This window comes from Oncorhynchus clarkii, chromosome 3 (assembly GCF_045791955.1).
Source record: "Oncorhynchus clarkii lewisi isolate Uvic-CL-2024 chromosome 3, UVic_Ocla_1.0, whole genome shotgun sequence".
NCBI classification, from domain to species: domain Eukaryota; kingdom Metazoa; phylum Chordata; class Actinopteri; order Salmoniformes; family Salmonidae; genus Oncorhynchus; species Oncorhynchus clarkii.
In genome coordinates this window covers 24,800,600-24,818,636 of record NC_092149.1, presented here as the reverse complement: position 1 = coordinate 24,818,636, position 18,037 = coordinate 24,800,600, and the positions used below count along the sequence as shown (strand labels likewise).

The window sequence follows — 18,037 nt, the reverse complement described above, 5'->3', positions numbered from 1 at the left end:
CAAGTCATTGCCTATCGAATATACAGTGTCTATGGGGTCATATTGCACTTCCTAAGGCTTCCACTAGATGTCAACAGTCTTTAGAACCTTGTTTGATGCTTCTACTGTGAAGGAGGGGGGAATAAGAGCTGAATGAGTCAGAGGTCTGCCAGAGTGACATGGGCTGATCACGCATGCTCACGTGAGAGTTAGTTTTGTTCCATTGCATTTCTACAGACAAAGGAATTCTCTGGTTGAAACATTGAAGATTTATGATAAAAACATCCTAAAGATTAATTCTATACTTCGTTTGACATGTTTCTACGAACTGCAATATGACTTTTCATCTGAACTTTCGCCTGGACTTGCCCGCGCTCCGCGTTTGGATTGTGTACTAAACGCGCAAACAAAAAGGAGGTATTTGGACATAGATTATGGACTTTATCGAACAAATCAAACATTTGTGGAACTGGGATTCCTGGGAGTGCATTCTGATGAAGATCATCAAAGGTAAGTGAATATTTATAATGCTATTTCTGACTTCTGTTGACTCCACAACATGACGGATATCAGTATGGCTTGTTTTGTTGTCTGAGCGCTGTACTCAGATTATTGCATGGTGTGCTTTTTCGGTAAAGCTTTTTTAAAATCTGACACAGCGGTTGCATTAAGGAGAACTTTATCTAAAGTTACATGCATAACACTTGTATCTTTTATCAATGTTTATTATGAGTATTTCTGTAAATTGATGTGGCTCTCTGCAAAATCACAGGATGTTTTGGAAGCAAAACATTACTGAACGTAAAGCACCAATGTAAACTGAGATTTTTCGATAAAAATATTAACTTTATCGAACATACATGTATTGTGAAGATCACAATACAGTACATGTATTGATGATGGATCATCAAAGGTTAGTGATTCATTTAATCTCTATTTCTGCTTTTTGTGACTCCTCTCTTTGGCTGCAAAAATGGCTGTGTTTTTCTGTGACTAGGTGCAGACCTAACATAATCGTTTGGTGTGCTTTTGTCGTAAAGCCTATTTGAAATCAGACACTGTGGTGGGATTGACAACAAGTTTATCTTTACAATGGTGTAAAATACTTGTATGTTTGAGGAATTTTAATTATGAGATTTCTGTTGTTTTGAATTTGGCGCACTGCACTTTCACTGCCTGTTGTCATATCGATCCCGTTAGCGGGATCTAAGCCATAAGACGTTTTTAAAGGCATAAGGTTAGGGGTATGGCTAAGTTTTGGGTTAAGATTAGTTTTACAATCAGATATTTTAGAGCAAAATTGTCATTTGCAGATTGGCCTGATTGTGGCAACCTAGAGAAATTAATGTTGTTTTCTCCCAGAAAAGGCAGTCCCGTCGTCATGGTGAAAGCGAAATAGAATAGACAAGATTTCGCACTACTTTGCCGTTTTGCGCTGGGATAGGTGACAACAAACATAATAGAGGCAACTTGAATGGCAAGTTGTCTTTCAGAGAGATTACTTAAAAGCAAGTCTGTCTCCAGATATGTAAAGGTTGTTTATTGGTTGTCAGGGTCACAATGGTCCGTGTTGATGTGATGTTACATTCAAATCTGACACAAAGGAATTTCCTTATCATGATTTGTTCATTATTATAAAAACTTAACGCAGTTATCTTGTTTTATAAATACTTAAAAAAAAAAAAAGAGGTGCTCCACAAGCCTTTGGGTTTTTAACCCCTCCTGCACCTGCTCTTTTCATTTGCCTTTTAAACTTTTATCATATTGTTTTGTAGTTTGTGTGCAAATAAATAGAACCATTATTTTATACAGTACAGATATGTAACCATCTAAACACAAGGATAAAGATAACCAGCATGCATTGCAATTCATCCAAACTCATGTCTGTCGCATTACAATGTTTTTCTATTGTCTGTCATTTTACTGTATATTGCTTCATGCTTCAATATATCAATTACAGTAGGCATAAAAAACCTTTTCAACGTTTTTTTGAGCTCAGGCGGCACCGCTACACTGCACCAAAATACATGCCGCTAACTGCACTTATGGCAGGACTTTGAGAGAAGATGATGTAAATCATTAGTGGTCCTAACTTTCACTATACCTGACTATGTACAGTATTTGACACGTGTCAGAGGAACAAATTGTAGCTTTGTCTCAGCACACAGCATTATCTTGACTATAATATACAGTTTACAATGATTCATGCTTTTTCCCTTATAGGTATGTTGAATAGCTACACACTTTCTCCCTACTGAGCAAACAACAGTATGAGATAAATCTGCACCACTCACGTCAAGTCAGTCCTTGGGCTTTTGATTAAGCGTTCTGTATATCAGTCCGTGTTTATGTTTATAAATCCTTCCCAAGGACTACAGGGAAAAGGTCTCTTCTAGGAGCCTTGAAGACACCTTGTTCTTTGAAGGTTGAGAGTAGGCATGCATGTGAACATTCAACAAACCACTGTGCTTGGACTCTAACCTCACCTAAATTAATTATTAATAACTAAGTCCGGCATCCATACTCCGCCACAGAGCAATTGAACCATTGAAATACAATTGTTCCAAACACTACAGAGAGGGCGATTAAATGAAAAGAACTTCTTGATCAAAACCAGTGTAGTGTGGTATACCAATATGAATGGGTCAGGTAGACACTGCACCTGTGTGTTTGAAATTGGGGCAACAACTTGCACATCTCCGCTCAAGACAAATCTTAGTGTGGCTTTGTCTCCAGCCCAGGACCCATTGAGTCAGCCAACACACACACACACACGCACACACAAAGAACCTTTTCGGGCAAAGAGAGAGTCTCCCAAAGAGAGAAGGAAACTCCGTTACTGAGCTGGGCGGTAAGTGCAGCTTCCTCAGTGATAAACAGTGACTGGGTTACAAATGGACCTTTCACAGAACCACTCAGTCCGCTCTCTCCACTTTATTGGCCAGTTATGAAAGGAATCAACCCAAGATATTTTTTTTAACTGAACACAAAATCCAATGGAAACACATACAAGATTTTGTTGAACGACTGTGAGAAGGTCACTTCTAGTGACTTTTTAAAAGGACATTGTAATCCAAAATGCATGAAAATGTAATTATGTTCTCTTCCTTTGAAACTCATCTGTAAATCGAGGACAGTTTAATTTTATCTCTTGAGCTCAGTGATATCAACAGCCAATTCTATATTAACCCCCAAAATAATTTAGCTAGCGGAACGTTACTGTATCTTAGCTAACAATTATAATAGGGTTGGCTATACTTTCAGGATTACAAGCTAGCTAGCTAGTTACCTTGGAGGTTTCTTGGATGATCTGATGAGAATCTGAGGACGATTTATAACTTCGAACTTTCCACAGGGCACAAATGTCAATTCAGTGTCTATTCCATGTTGGTTCAACTTAATTTCATATCTGTAAGGTCCCTCAATCGAGTAATGAATTTCAAGCACAGACACAAATCACAAAGACAAGGTAGGTTTTTCAATGCCTAGCAAAGAAGGACACAGTTAGAGGTAGAGGTGTAAAACATTTTTTTTTTTTTATGTAACATCCCTTTGAGCAAAGAAATTAACTTTTTGTCCTGAATACAAAGCGTAATGCTTGGGGCAAATCCAACACGTCACCGTGTTCATATTTTCAAGCATGGTGGTGGCTGCATCATGTTATGGGTATGCTTGTCATTGGCAAGGAGTAGCCCAAATCTACACTGGAGTTGCATACCACGGCAACATTATATGTAACCGAGTGACCCCGGTTACAGTTTTGACTTAAATCAGCTTGGAAATCTATAGCAAGACTTGAAAATGGCTGTCTAACAATCATCAACAGGCAATTTGAATAATGTTTTAAAGAATAATGGGCAAATAAAAAAAAAATCAAATCAAATTTTATTTGTCACATACACATGGTTAGCAGATGTTAATGCGAGTGTAGCGAAATGCTTGTGCTTCTGGTTCCGACAATGCAGTAATAACCAACAAGTAATCTAACTAACAATTCCAAAACTACTGTCTTGTACACAGTGTGAGGGGATAAAGAATATGTACATAAGGATATATGAATGAGTGATGGTACAGAGCAGCATAGGCAGATACAGTAGATTGTATCGAGTACAGTATATACATATGAGATGAGTATGTAAACAAAGTGGCATAGTTAAAGTGGCTAGTGATACATGTATTACATAAGGATACAGTCGATGATATAGAGTACAGTATATACGTATGCCTATGAGATGAATAATGTAGGGTAAGTAACATTATGTAAGGTAGCATTGTTTAAAGTGGCTAGTGATATATTTACATAATTTCCCATCAATTCCCATTATTAAAGTGGCTGGAGTTGAGTCAGTGTGTTGGCAGCAGCCACTCAATGTTAGTGGTGGCTGTTTAACAGTCTGATAGCCTTGAGATAGAAGCTGTTTTTCAGTCTCTCGGTCCCAGCTTTGATGCACCTGTACTGACCTCGCCTTCTGGATGATAGCGGGGTGAACAGGCAGTGGCTCGGGTGGTTGATGTCCTTGATGATGTTTATGGCCTTCCTGTGACATCGGGTGGTGTAGGTGTCCTGGAGGGCAGGTAGTTTGCCCCCGGTGATGCGTTGTGCAGACCTCACTACCCTCTGGAGAGCCTTACGGTTGAGGGCGGAGCAGTTGCCGTACCAGGCGGTGATACAGCCCGCCAGGATGCTCTCGATTGTGCATCTGTAGAAGTTTGTGAGTGCTTTTGGTGACAAGCCAAATTTCTTCAGCCTCCTGAGGTTGAAGAGGCGCTGCTTCTTCACAATGCTGTCTGTTTGTTGTACAGTCCAGATGTGCAAAGCTCTTAGAGACTTACCCAAAAAGACATACAGCTGTAATTATTGTAGGATTACATTGCCGTAGGGATTGTCACTATGTAACCATAGTGTAACTATGATATGGTCACCAACATCCCCCAACAGTACAGCACAGCGGACTACAGTAGGGAGTAGCCAGTGACTAACAAACCAGCTAGGTGTTGAGAGGAGTGGCCTACTACTGCTATAAACCTAACCTAGCTGTTTAGACCCAGTGGGAGTGTGTAAGCATCACAACAAGCCCCACAGCACAGGAACAGCAGTAGCTGTAGGGTATCTAGCTAACCAGTGAATAGATACTACTTCTATAACCTGGCAATTTGTTACCCTGGTGTTGTGTTAGACTGATTACGAGATTAGTCTCCGTGTGCATGGGACTGTTCACATTCCAAGGCCCAAATAAGGCTCTGCTCCCCTCTAGGCAACTATCCAGATAGAATAAGTCAACCCCTCTGTGCTCTTTCTGCCACAGGCTCAAGTTCATATCAATATGCTCTCTGTTGTATTGGACAACAATAAAGGAAGCAGTGAGTCAGTGGGAGATACAACTCACTGGCTAACTCTGCAAGGAAAGACTGATAAGAGCTTGTACTGTATGAGGTTCATAAGTTATCTTGCCAAAATAATTCTGGAAATATAAATATTCCTTCCTTCCCTGGGTCTTATTACAATAGTGGAATATGTTAGTAGAGTTTGGGACTGTAGTGTATTAGAAGCAGGAGACCGTTTAGACCTGATGAAGAGAGACGCGCACAATGACGACCTGTCATTTTAGAAGTTGAAGGTAGGGGAAACACTAGCTCCATCCCAAATGGCACCCTAATCTTTACATGGTGCATCACTTTTGAGCAGAGCTCTATAGGCCCTGGACAATCTAAAGTAGTGCACTATAAAGTGGATAGTGTGCCATTTGGAACACCTGTCATGGCCCGTTCTATGCAACACAATGGGATTAGCCCCAAACAATGGGTACACTATTCTCTAAAAAGTAGGAATTGTGAATTTAGGCATACTATGGAGTAATAAAACAAAAGTGACCCATTTCACTCCAACAGACATTTATTTTACTGACCATAATTAGCATATGAAATACCTGCATATTATTAGTAACTACATACTATACTACATATGAACTAGGATCCTATTGGAACATACTGCTATTTGTGTACTGTGTGTAAGATAAAGGAAAATCTTAATAATCTATTTCCTGGCATTAGTGCTTTTCTTAGCATACAATAATATGAAAGTTCTGATCAAAATATATACATTGAACATTTGATTTATACATGTATTAATAATAATATGAAGGGACAGAGGAGAATAAACAAGTAAATATCAGGAAATAAATTACTTCTTTGGGTAATTATGTAGTCCACCCCATTGTGCCTATTGTCTGCTAAAGCAGCTTGATCTGGTTTTAGAAATCTTTGGCCATCTCATTTGGGATCTTTTAATTCCACAACAGACTAGCTATTGATTAAGGACTGAGGGAAAAAAAACTGCCTTCATTTGGAAGGTGTCCAAGTGCTGAGAGAAAGAGAGACTGTCAGCACACATCAATGAGAGACTGGATTGCTACTAGCGTTCCCATAGACTTCCAGTAATTGAGACGACTATCTACATGTATTTAAAAACTCGTCAGAATCGCGGCAGAAATATATATAAAGTCTCCTGAGTGGCACAGAGGTCTAAGGCACTGCATCACAGTGCTTGAGGAGTCACTACAGACCTGGGTTCGATCCCAGGCTGTGTCGCAGCTGGCTGCAACCGGGAGACCGATGAGGCGGCGCACAACTGGCCCAGCATCGTCCGGGTTAGAGGAGGGTTTGGCCTGCCGGGATGTCCTTGTCCCACCGTGCTCTAGCGAATCCTGTGGCGGCACATTGGTGTGGCTAGCTTCTGGGTTAAGTGAGCAGTGTGTCAAGATGCAGTGCAGCTAGGCAGGGTCGTGTTTCGGAGGCCGCATGGCTCTCGACCTTCGCCTCTACCGAGTCTATAAGGGAATTAATGGGACAAGACTAACTACCAATTGGATACCACGAAAAAGGGGTAAAAAGTACAAAACATTTTTTAACTAATACACACACACAAAGGGTTTTTGTTTATTTGTACTATTTTCAACATTGTAGAATAATAATGAAGCCATCAAAACCAAGTGAAGCTGGTTGAGATAATGCCAAGAGTGTGCAAAGCTTCCATCAAGGCAAAGGGTGGCTACTTTGAAGAATCTCAAATATATTTTAATTTGTTTGACACTTTTTTGGTTACTACATGATTCCATATGTGTTATTCATAGTTTTGATGTCTTCACTGTAATTCTACAATGTAGAAAATAGTAGAGATAAAGAAAACCCTGGAATGAGTAGGTGTGTCCAAACTTTTGACTGGTACTGTATATTAAATTACATCATATTTTTTGCAGCGGTTGCAACAATTTAGAGTCACCTCTGCTAAAATAATATAGGGAAAACACTACCATAAGAAGCTCTTTAACCCTTCCACACGTTAGAACCAATGCTATTCTTGTCAGTTGTCACTTGAGTTTCCCCCTTATTGAGCAGAGGACAGACAGTGAATACCCTCAGCTACTCCACAGAGCAACAATGGCAGCATGCTCTCTGGGAGCCATGGTGTTCTCATAGCAACCTATATTTACACCACTAGGAGAGAGAGACTTGCTCTCTATTTGGTGGCAGCTGGGTATTTATGACATATGCTGCAAAAAGTGAATGACCCACATGCATCTAGGGGACATTTGAGCTCCACAAAGGCATTTGTTTGCAGTTGCTAAGAGCATGCAGCTTCCTAATTCAGCATATGCCCCCACTCTCAAATTACAAACTTCGAAGGGTAGACTAAAGCCCACCCTATTTTATTGCTGAGATGGTAAGGACTTCATTGGCTTTCTGATGATAACAACCTGGCCAGTGAATTCTCTGAAGTGTCCATTTAAAACTCTATTTGGTTTCTACTACAATGCAATACACAGTTCGCTGAGAACAGTAACACGGAAAACACCAACAGGTAGCCTAAAGTCAAATCTGTATAATAATGTACCAATAAGTAGATTATGGTTTTCTTGGTTTTAAAATGAAAACATAAGCCAATGAATATTTTCATATAAACTCTCACTGTCAACTGCGTTTATTTTCAGCAAACTTAACATGTGTAAATATTTGTATGAACATAAGGTTCAACAAATGAGACATAAACTGAACAAGTTCCACAGACATGTGACTAACAGAAATGTAATAATGTGTCCCTGAACAAAGGGGGGGTCAAAATCAAAAAGGAACAGTCAGTATCTGGTGTGGCCACCAGCTGCATTAAGTACTGCAGTGCATCTCCTCCTCATGGACTGCACCAGATTTGCCAGTTCTTGCTGTGAGATGTATCCCCACTCTCCCACCAAGGCACCTGCAAGTTCCAGGACATTTCTGTGGGGAAAGGCCCTAGCCCTCACCCTCTGATCCAACAGGTCCCAGACGTGCTCAATGGGATTGAGATCGGGGCTCTTCGCTGGCCATGGCAGAACACTGATATTCCTGTCTTGCAGGAAATCACGCACAGAATGAGCAGTATGGCTAGTGGCATTGTCATGCTGGAGGGTCATGTCAGGATGAGCCTGCAGGAAGGGTACCACATGAGGGAGGAGGATGTCTTCCCTGTAACGCACAGCGTTGAGATTGCCTGCAATGACAACAAGCTCAGTCCGATGATGCTGTGATACACCGCCCCAGACCATGACGGACCCTCCATCTCCAAATCGATCCCGCTCCAGAGTACAGGCCTCGGTATAACGCTCATTCCATCGACGATAAAAGTGAATCCGACAATCACCCCCGGTGAGACAAAACCGTGACTCGTCAGTGAAGAGCACTTTTTGCCAGTCCTGTCTGGTCCAGCGACGGTGGGTTTGTGCCCATAGGCGACGTTGTTGCCGGTGATGTCTGGTGAGGACCTGCCTTACAACAGGCCTAAAAGCCCTCAGTCCAGCCTCTCTCAGCCTATTGCGGACAGTCTGAGCACTGATGGAGGGATGTGCGTTCCTGGTCTAACTCGGGAAGTTGTAGCGCCGTCTTAGGCGTCTCCCAGTACGGACATTGCAATTTACTGGCCACATCTGCAGTCCTCATGCCTCCTTGCAGCATGCCTAAGGCATGTTCACACAGATGAGCAGGGACCATGGGCATCTTTCTTTTGGTATTTTTCAGAGCCAGTAGAAAGGCCTCTTTAGTGTCCTAAGTTTTCATAACTGTGACCTTAATTGCCTACCATCTGTAAGCTGTTAGTGTCTTAACCGTTCCACAGGTGCATGTTCATTAATTATTTATAGTTCATTGAGCATGGGAAAGTGTTTAAACCCTTTACAATGAAGATCTGTGAAGTTATTTGGATTTTTACAAATTATCTTTGAAAGACAGGGTCCTGAAATAGGGACATTTCTTTTTTTGCTGAGTTTATTTGCCTTGCGGTTTTCATTATGTTCAGGTCATGGTTTGTGGTGTCTCCAAAGTATTTTGGGGTGTATTATTCTTGTTGCGTATAGATTTAAAACGTGTCCCCTTTAGGACAATGATAGCTGGTGAGTCACTATGGAGGGTAATGTGGGTGTTTCGGTTATAGAATATGTAGAGGGTGTAACAGGGTATATTCCGTTGCAGTCCAGAGTACTCCAACATCAGACACTTCTTGCCCCGCCCCCCCACAGCCTCTTCCCAAATGCCATGCTCTATCATTACACACCCACACACCATGCTCAGAATACTCCAGCTCTGCTAGCCTTGGACTGTTCCAAAGCTGCTGGTTCTGGGAGGGACAGGACTATACTGACTGTAACCACATCTCTGGGGGAACAAGTGAACTCAGCTCCTCTTGCTCTAACACAGGTGCCTTCTGGGATCAATTACTCATTGGCAGTAAGAGAGAGATACATGAATAAGAAAAGAGCATCTCTGGGCTGCCGTTCTCTCTGACATCTACCTAAGGGAGAGGCAGAGGCACCACTTGTCGTACTGTAACAAAATCAGACACCACCCCTCTTCCCTTCACAGCAGTCAGAGGCATGTAAGCTAGGTGCCTAGGCCTGGTCATCTGCTCCTGACTGGTTGGTGATTAGGGCTGCCTGGTCTATGTATGACTGGTGGTGAGACATCGCATAAGTAATTACAGCCACAGGAAAAAACAGCCAACATATTCACTTCAACTAAACACTCTTAGAAAACAGGGTTCTTTGGCTGTTTTTTGGTTCCAGGTAGGATCCTTTGGGTCCCAAAAGGGTTCAAACCCGGAACCAAAAAGGGTTCTTCAAAGGGTTCTCCTATGGGGACAGCCGAAGAGCCCTTTTAGGTGCTATATAGCACCGTTTGTGAGTATGCATGCTGCCTACCTAGCGAACAAATAATGACAAAGCATCCTCACTTCAAAGTACCTCAGGAATGTCTTAATGCAACTATTAAATAGAGCAAACACCACAGAGCACCAGCAGTGTTCTGAAGTCATTTCAGAAGTAGGCTATTGACACAACAAATACATACAACTATAGTTTACTGATAAGACACATTGCTGAGTGGACCAAACAAAGCCTCTGAAGCCAGATGGTGCAGTGCTGAGTTAATAGGGTCATTTCTTTAGCATCCCATATTACTGCAGATACATCTGTGTCCCAAAGGCCACCCTATTTCTATATAGTGCACAACTTTTGACCAGGGCTTTGATCAAAAGTAGGGCACTATGTAGAGAATAGGTTGCCATTTGGGAAGCAGACTAAGTCTCTGCTCTAATCCACTGACCGCTTCAGACCATGGTCTTAGACTAACAACTCTCACTTAGCCATGACCCATGTCATGAGAAGACCTGTCCCCTTTAATAGAGACTGTGTTCCACGTGTATCTGGACAGGATTCAGTCTCTCTCAATCCCAGACAGAACCTAATCTTTGAGTATTGCACATGCCAGTGCAAACAAGAGAAGCCTATACTGTACACCCTATACACCAGATCTGCATCCCTACAGTATATAGTGCACTACTTTTTTTTATTTTTTTTGAATTTTACCCCTTTTTCTCCCCAATTTCGTAGTATCCAATTGTTGTAGTAGCTACTATCTTGTCTCATCGCTACAACTCCCGTACGGGCTCGGGAGAGACGAAGGTTGAAAGTCATGCGTCCTCCGATACACAACCAACCAAGCCGCTGCTTCTTTAACACAGCGCATCCAACCCGGAAGCCAGCCGCACCAATGCGCCGGAGGAAACACCGTGCACCTGGCCACCTTGGCTAGCGTACACTGCGCCCAGCCCGCCACAGGAGTCGCTGGTGCGCGATGAGACAAGGACACCCCTACCGACCAAGCCCTCCCTAACCCGGGCGACGCTAGGCCAATTGTGCGTCGCCCCACGGACCTCCCGGTCGCGGCCGGTTACGACAGAGCCTGGGCGCGAACCCAGGACTCTGATGGCACAGCTGGCGCTGCAGTACAGCGCCCTTAACCACTGCGCCACCCGGGAGGCATAGTGCACTACTTTGACCAGAGCCCTATGGGCCATGGTCAAAAGTAGTGCACTATATAGGGAATAGTGTGCCATTTGAGATGCAGACAGGATTATACTGTATAACCTGGCCCTCTAGACCAGCTGCTGTGTGTGTGAAACCATCCCTGGTAGAGGGTAATATCCCACAAGACAGGGAGTAGAGCACTGAGCAGCGGGGACTGGGGAGGGAGGGAACAGAACAGCAGGAAATAACAATTAGTTTGTTCCATACTCCCTAAGCAGCTACCTCAATTAACAAAGCTCTGCTGCAGGGAAGGACTCAGAGAAACAATATTATACCACTCCTCTTTTAGCCATAGACACTTCCAGTAACAGAATGAGACTAACATATGATTATGGTATTTGTTAAGTAAGGGGAGGCTACTGCAGTAAAGGTGTGAAAAGGGAAATAGCTGTAAACAGTGGCAAACTAGTGTCCGTACTAGCATCACCGTATGATAACCTAAAGCATCACTAGAACCAACAGCTGCTCTTCCTCTTCCTCAGACTCTGCCATCCACAGTGTGATGGTGCAGGTGAAATAACAATCACAACCATCCAAACCAGCCAATATAAGAACATGGCCATTAATGAACTCAAGATTACTACCACACCTAACCTAATATTTGGGGCTTGTCTCAACTGTACTGTAGAGTCGTGGCCAAAAGTTTTGAGAATGACACAAATATTAATTTTCACAAAGTCTGCTGCCTCAGTTTGTATGATGGCAAATTGCATATACTCCAGAATGTAATGAAGAATGATCAGATGAATTGCAATTAATTGCAAAGTCCCTCTTTGCCATGCAAATGAACTGAATCCCCAAAATACGTTTCCACTGCATTTCAGCCCTGCCACAAAAGGACCAGCTGACATCATGTCAGTGATTCTCTCATTAACACAGGTATTGAGTATTGAAGAGGACAAGGCTGGAGATCACTCGGTCATGCTGATTGAGTTCGAATAACCGACTGGAAGTTTCAAAAGGAGGGTGGTGCTTGGAATCATTGTTCTTCCTCTGTCAACCATGGTTACCTGCAAGGAAACACATGCCGTCATCATTGCAATGCACAAAAAGGGCTTCACAGGCAAGGATATTGCTGCCAGTAAGATTGCACCTAAATCAACCATTTATCGGATCATCAAGAACTTCAAGGAGAGCGGTTCAATTGTTGTGAAGAAGGCTTCAGGGAGGCCAAGAATGTCCAGCAAGTGCCAGGACCGTCTCCTAAAGTTGATTCAGCTGCGGGATCGGGGCACCACCAGTACAGACCTTGCTCAGGAATGGCAGCAGGCAGGTGTGAGTGCATCTGCACACACAGTGAGGCGAAGACTTTGAGGATGGCCTGGTGTCAAGAAGGGCAGCAAAGAAGCCACTTCTCTCCAGGAAAAACACCAGGGACAGACTGATATTCTGCAAAAAGTACAGGGATTGGACTGCTGAGGACTGGGGTAAAGTCATTTTCTCTGATGAATCCCCTTTCCGATTGTTTGGGGCATCCGGAAAAAAGCCTGTCTGGAGAAGACAAGTTGAGCGCTACCATCAGTCCTGTGTCATGCCAACAGTAAAGCATCCGGAGACCATTCATGTGTGGGGTTGCTTCTCAGCCAAGGGAGTGGGCTCACTCACAATTTTGCCTAAGAACACAGCCATGAATAAAGAACGAGTGCAACTTCTCCCAACCATCCAGGAACAGTTTGGTGATGAACAATGCCTTTTCCAGCATGATGGAGCACGTTGCCATAAGGCAAAAGTGATAACTAAGTGTCCCAGGGAACAAAACATTGATATTTTAGGCCCATGGCCAGGAAACTCCCCAGACCTTAATCTCAATGAAAACTTGTGGTCAATCCTCAAGTGATAACTAAGTGTCCCAGGGAACAAAACATTGATATTTTAGGCCCATGGCCAGGAACAAACAAAAACCCACAAACTCCAAGAATTGATTATGCAAGAATGGGCTGCCATCAGTCAGGATGTGGCCCGGAAGTTAGTTGACAGCATGCCAGGGCGGATTGCAGAGGTCTTGAAAAAGAAGGGTCAACACTGCAAATATAGACTCTATGCATCAACTTCATGTAATTGTCAATAAAAGCCTTTGACACATATGAAATGCTTGGAATTATACTTCAGTATGCCATAGTAACATCTGACAAAAATATCTAAAGACACTGAAGCAGCAAACTTTGTGGAAATTAATGCTGACCACGACACAGATCAGTCTTCACCACAAACCCACCTACCACACAATCCTCAGACTACACAGTCTGACAGTGGCCTAAAATAGGTCCTGTAGCTTAGTGCTCAACTTGTGTTGAAACAGCCCCTCATGTCCACCATTCACTAGAGCACACTGCAACTAGTCAGCAGACTGCTGTAGAGTAATGACTCACTTAAAAAAATTTTGCCCTCTTGACTACAATAACCTACATAACATTTAAAAGCAATCAATGCCCTAAATTGGTATGCGTGTGTGTGTACATGATTATGATGTAACCTACCAATAAGTTGAAACATATTCTCTTCAAAACTGCGTAAACAAGTCGTAACTGCGTAAACAATAGTAAAACTAGATCGGGCAGGTCCCAACACAGCATGTGCACTGAAGAGTCCATGGAAGTAATTCATCTGCTGCGTGTGGTGGCAGTCAGAACTATTTATAAAGACTAGTGCCAGGCAGTCAGAGAACTATTTATGAAGACTAGTGCCAGGCAGTCAGGTCATTTTAAACCCGATGGCCAGTAAAACAGGAATAGTTATTTCCAGCCATATACCACTGCCAACAATACATCACTTCCCTATCATCTTCCAAAAAGCTTAAAATTATCTTCTCTTGAAAAACAAATAGAAATGCCTGCTCTCAATCCATCTCAATAGAAACGTCAAGGTTATAGTTTCAGGGATACACCTAAAGTATAAATGAGCCAGTATGCTACAGCAGGAAAATAATCCCGCAGCAACAGGAAATGTGAATTATTATGTGGATTATAATGAATTAACATTTTTGTAGGGGGTGACACACATTTCGTAAGGGAAAATCAAGTCTGACATTTCAAAGAGGAAATTACAAACTTGAGAAGACTTTTAAAACCTCAAGGAAACAAAAATGTTTTAAATGTCCTCCTGCAAATGGGTGATCAAATTAAGATCCTACATCTGTACACACAAATGTAAGTAAGGGAAATGAGGGTGGGGCAGGGGACTGCTTAGTGAGCAAAATGTTAAATGGACCACAAGCTTTAAGACTTGAACCTGACCAAAAATACAACCCACTGCACTGGGTGTGTCTCTGAAGCTGGTCTGAGGCCCGTCTGGTCTGGGGAGACAAGCAGGAGTGTAGCTGGTGCTTAGGGACAACACTCTCTACTGCTAATGGGGAGTGTATTTTAGGTAACATTACCAGGGAACAGACAGAGAAGCATGGACAACAAAGTGATAAGACAATAAATGGTTGACAGTCAAAGGGTGAAATCAAAGTGAAGATGCACAGTGGCTTATTATTTTAGATGATCTTTGGTCCATATAATTGACTGTAAACTCAAAACAGGCACTGCGAGTAGTCACTCTGCCACAACAAAAAGCCACTAAAGCATTTGAGCAAAAGGACATGTTAAAATACAGACTAATATACTTCATGCGGTAAAATATGAACATCTATTTCAAATTTCAAATGTTTACAAGCAATAATAGATAGTTAATTGGGTATTACAGCTGCATGCAACTGAGGAATTCTGCATTTTCCAGGCTATATTGGACCAAACTCTTTTGTGAGGCAGGCAAATGAAACTGGGAGCCCTAAACTAAACCCCACGTCAATCTGGAGACTATTTGGGCTGAGACCCATTACTACACGCTTATAGATGGTCCCTTAGCTCAGACAACAACACCAGGCCCAGGCATTTACAGTAGTAAACACACACACAGTGCTAATTAAGACTGTTGGCTTAGGTCTATACACTTTAGCCTTTTAGACCTGGGACTGGAACTGCTCATAGCCTCCTTAAACACATACAATATTCCAATTCACCCTAAAGAGAAACAAATAAACTTAAGCCAACTCCAGAGCAGTTATACTGCAACTGTATGTCACAATATACAGTGAGTATCCACATGGTTGAAACTCACCGAAATAGTAAGCGGGACTATTTCGCAATTGTGTCATCTTCAACATGACAATATGCAAAATAAATATACATAAAATTAAACACATACTGTTGTGATCAGGGTTGAACTCCCGATAACGTCCTATAGCACAGTAAGGCAGAGCAGGGCTAGGAAGAGCAAGGCTCTCTGGACTAGCTAAGCTAAAAAGGCTGGCGTCTCAGGATGTCTGAAAGTTGTCCCAAATGGCACTCTAATCCCTATGTAGTGTACTACTTTTGACCAGGGTCCATACACAGCTTCAGACATGAATTACAGACTGCCAGTTATCTGCCTGTCTGGCCTTTACAGGGCTTCATTTGGTAAAGTCCTTCATCACTTTGAAACCACATCGTGCTTTAGTAGCCTCCACTAAAATTGCCTGCTCAGATTTCAAAATCTAGTCACCCAGGTACCAAAAATTAGCATTTCATCTCCTCAGAAGTGGACTGTGTCCCAAATGGCACCCTAGTCCCTTGACAGGGACCATAGGTCAAAATAGGGCTGGGCGATAAATCAATAGCAATAATTATTGGAGGTAATTACTTCCCTCATTAACGATATAAAACATTTAGATTTATTTTCGGTAATGTCGATATAGAATAATTAGGTACAGCAGTCCACTTCACCTCTGTGACGCAGCAGGAATGTGCAGAGAAGTGACAATATGCACGTGGAGAGGTATATGCCCACAAAAAAAACACATAGCATCTCGAGTGATGGAGTAGCCACAATTAACCACAAAAAATTAGTGATGTAGGTGAAAACAGTGTCCGTGATAGCCATAGAGAAGGAGCAGCTTACAACGAAGAAACTATTGATAAAAAGGGTTAAACTGTTTCAGTAATTTGGAAGTGGTTTGGCATTTTGAAGTCCGACAGAAGAGCAGAACAATGTTCGGTGCAAATTGTGCCGTAGACAGGTGGCTACGAAGTCCGGTAATACGACAAACCTTTGTCAACATCTGAAGCAAAGTCACTCTTTGGAACATGCAGGAAGTTTGAGTTTGCGCAACGGTATTGATAAACTCCCCCTGAAGCACCAGCCAATCTAGGGATGTTTGCCCGAAGCAGTCAACACTGACAGTGTTTATGCCATTACAATCAAACATCGAAAAGACAAAGACATCACAAATGCTATTATGCATTGCATTGCTAAGGACATGCTACCAATTAGCACAGTCGAAAAGGAAGGTTTCAAGAGGCTTATCAATGGTAGAGTTGAAGTCAGAAGTTTACATACACTTTTAAATTTCTTGTTAACAAACTGTAGTTTTTGCAAGTTTTAAGACATCTACTTTGTGCATGACAAGTAATTTTTCCAACAATTGTTTACAGACAGATTATTTAATGGAATCATAATTCAAGTGGGTCAGAAGTTCACATACACTAAGTTGACTGTGCCTTTAAACAGCTCGCAAAATTCCAGAAAATTATGTCATGGCTTTAGAAGCTTCTGATAGGTTAATTGACATCATTTGAGTCAATTGGAGGTGTACCTGTGGATATATTTCAAGGCCTACCTTCAAATTCAGTGCCTCTTTGCTTGACATCATGGGAAAATCAAAAGAAATTAGCCAAGACCTCAGAAAAAGAATTGTAGACCTCCACAAGTCTGGTTCATCCTTGGGAGCAATTTACAAACGCCTGAAGGTACCACGTTCATCTGTACAAACAATAGTACGCAAGTATAAACATCATGGGACCACGCAGCCGTCATACCGCTCAGGCAGGAGATGCATTCTGTCTCCTAGAGATGAACGTACTTTGGTGCGAAAAGTTCAAATCATTCCCAGAACAGCAGCAAAGGACCTTGTGAAGATGCTGGAGGAAACAGGTACAAATGTATCTATATCCACAGTAAAACGAGTCCTATATTGACATAACCTGAATGGCCGCTCAGCAAGGAAGAAGCCACTGCTCCAAAACCGCCATAAAAAAAAGCCAGACAAAGACAAGTTCTTTTTGGAGAAATGTCCTCTGGTCTGATGAAACAAAAATGACCATAATGGCCATAAAGACCATTGTTATGTTTGGAGGAAAAAGGGGGAGGCTTCCAAGCCAAAGAACACGGGGAAGCACGGGGAAAGGCAGCATCATGTTGTGGGGGTGCTTTGCTGCACTTCACAAAATAAATGGCATCATGAGGAAAGAAAATTATGTGGATATATTGAAGCAACATCTCAAGACATCAGTCTTGGTGGCAAATGGGTCTTCCAAATGGACAATAACCCCAAGCATACTTCCAAAGTTGTAAATGGTTTAAGGACAACAAAGTCAAGGTACTGGATTGGCCATCACAAAGCCCTGACCTCAAACCTATAGAACATTTGTGAGCAGAACTGAAAAAGTGTGTGCGAGCAAGGAGACTTACAAACCTGACTCTGTCAGGAGGAATGGTCCAAAATTCACCCAACGTATTGTGGGAAGCTTGTGGAAGGCTACCCAAAACGTTTGACCCAATTTAAAGGCAATGCTACCAAATACTAATTGAGTGTATGTAAACTTCTGACCCACTGGGAATGTGATGAAAGAAATAAAAGCTGAAATAAA

General features: G+C 42.2%; 1 protein-coding gene across 3 annotated transcripts in view; it reads right to left on the bottom strand.

The window, feature by feature from the left end:
* The window catches only part of LOC139391648 (protein cordon-bleu-like), a 69,679-nt gene that overhangs the window by 42,510 nt on the left and 9,132 nt on the right, over positions 1-18,037 (bottom strand). Inside the window, exon 1 of one of the 3 annotated variants that reach the window (XM_071139062.1) lies at positions 2,274-2,429. The exons of the other annotated variants lie outside the window; for them this stretch is intronic. The gene's annotated coding sequence lies outside the window, so the exon portion shown is untranslated. Of the gene's footprint in view, positions 1-2,273; positions 2,430-18,037 lie in introns of those variants that run through there. 3 annotated transcript variants of the gene reach the window in all.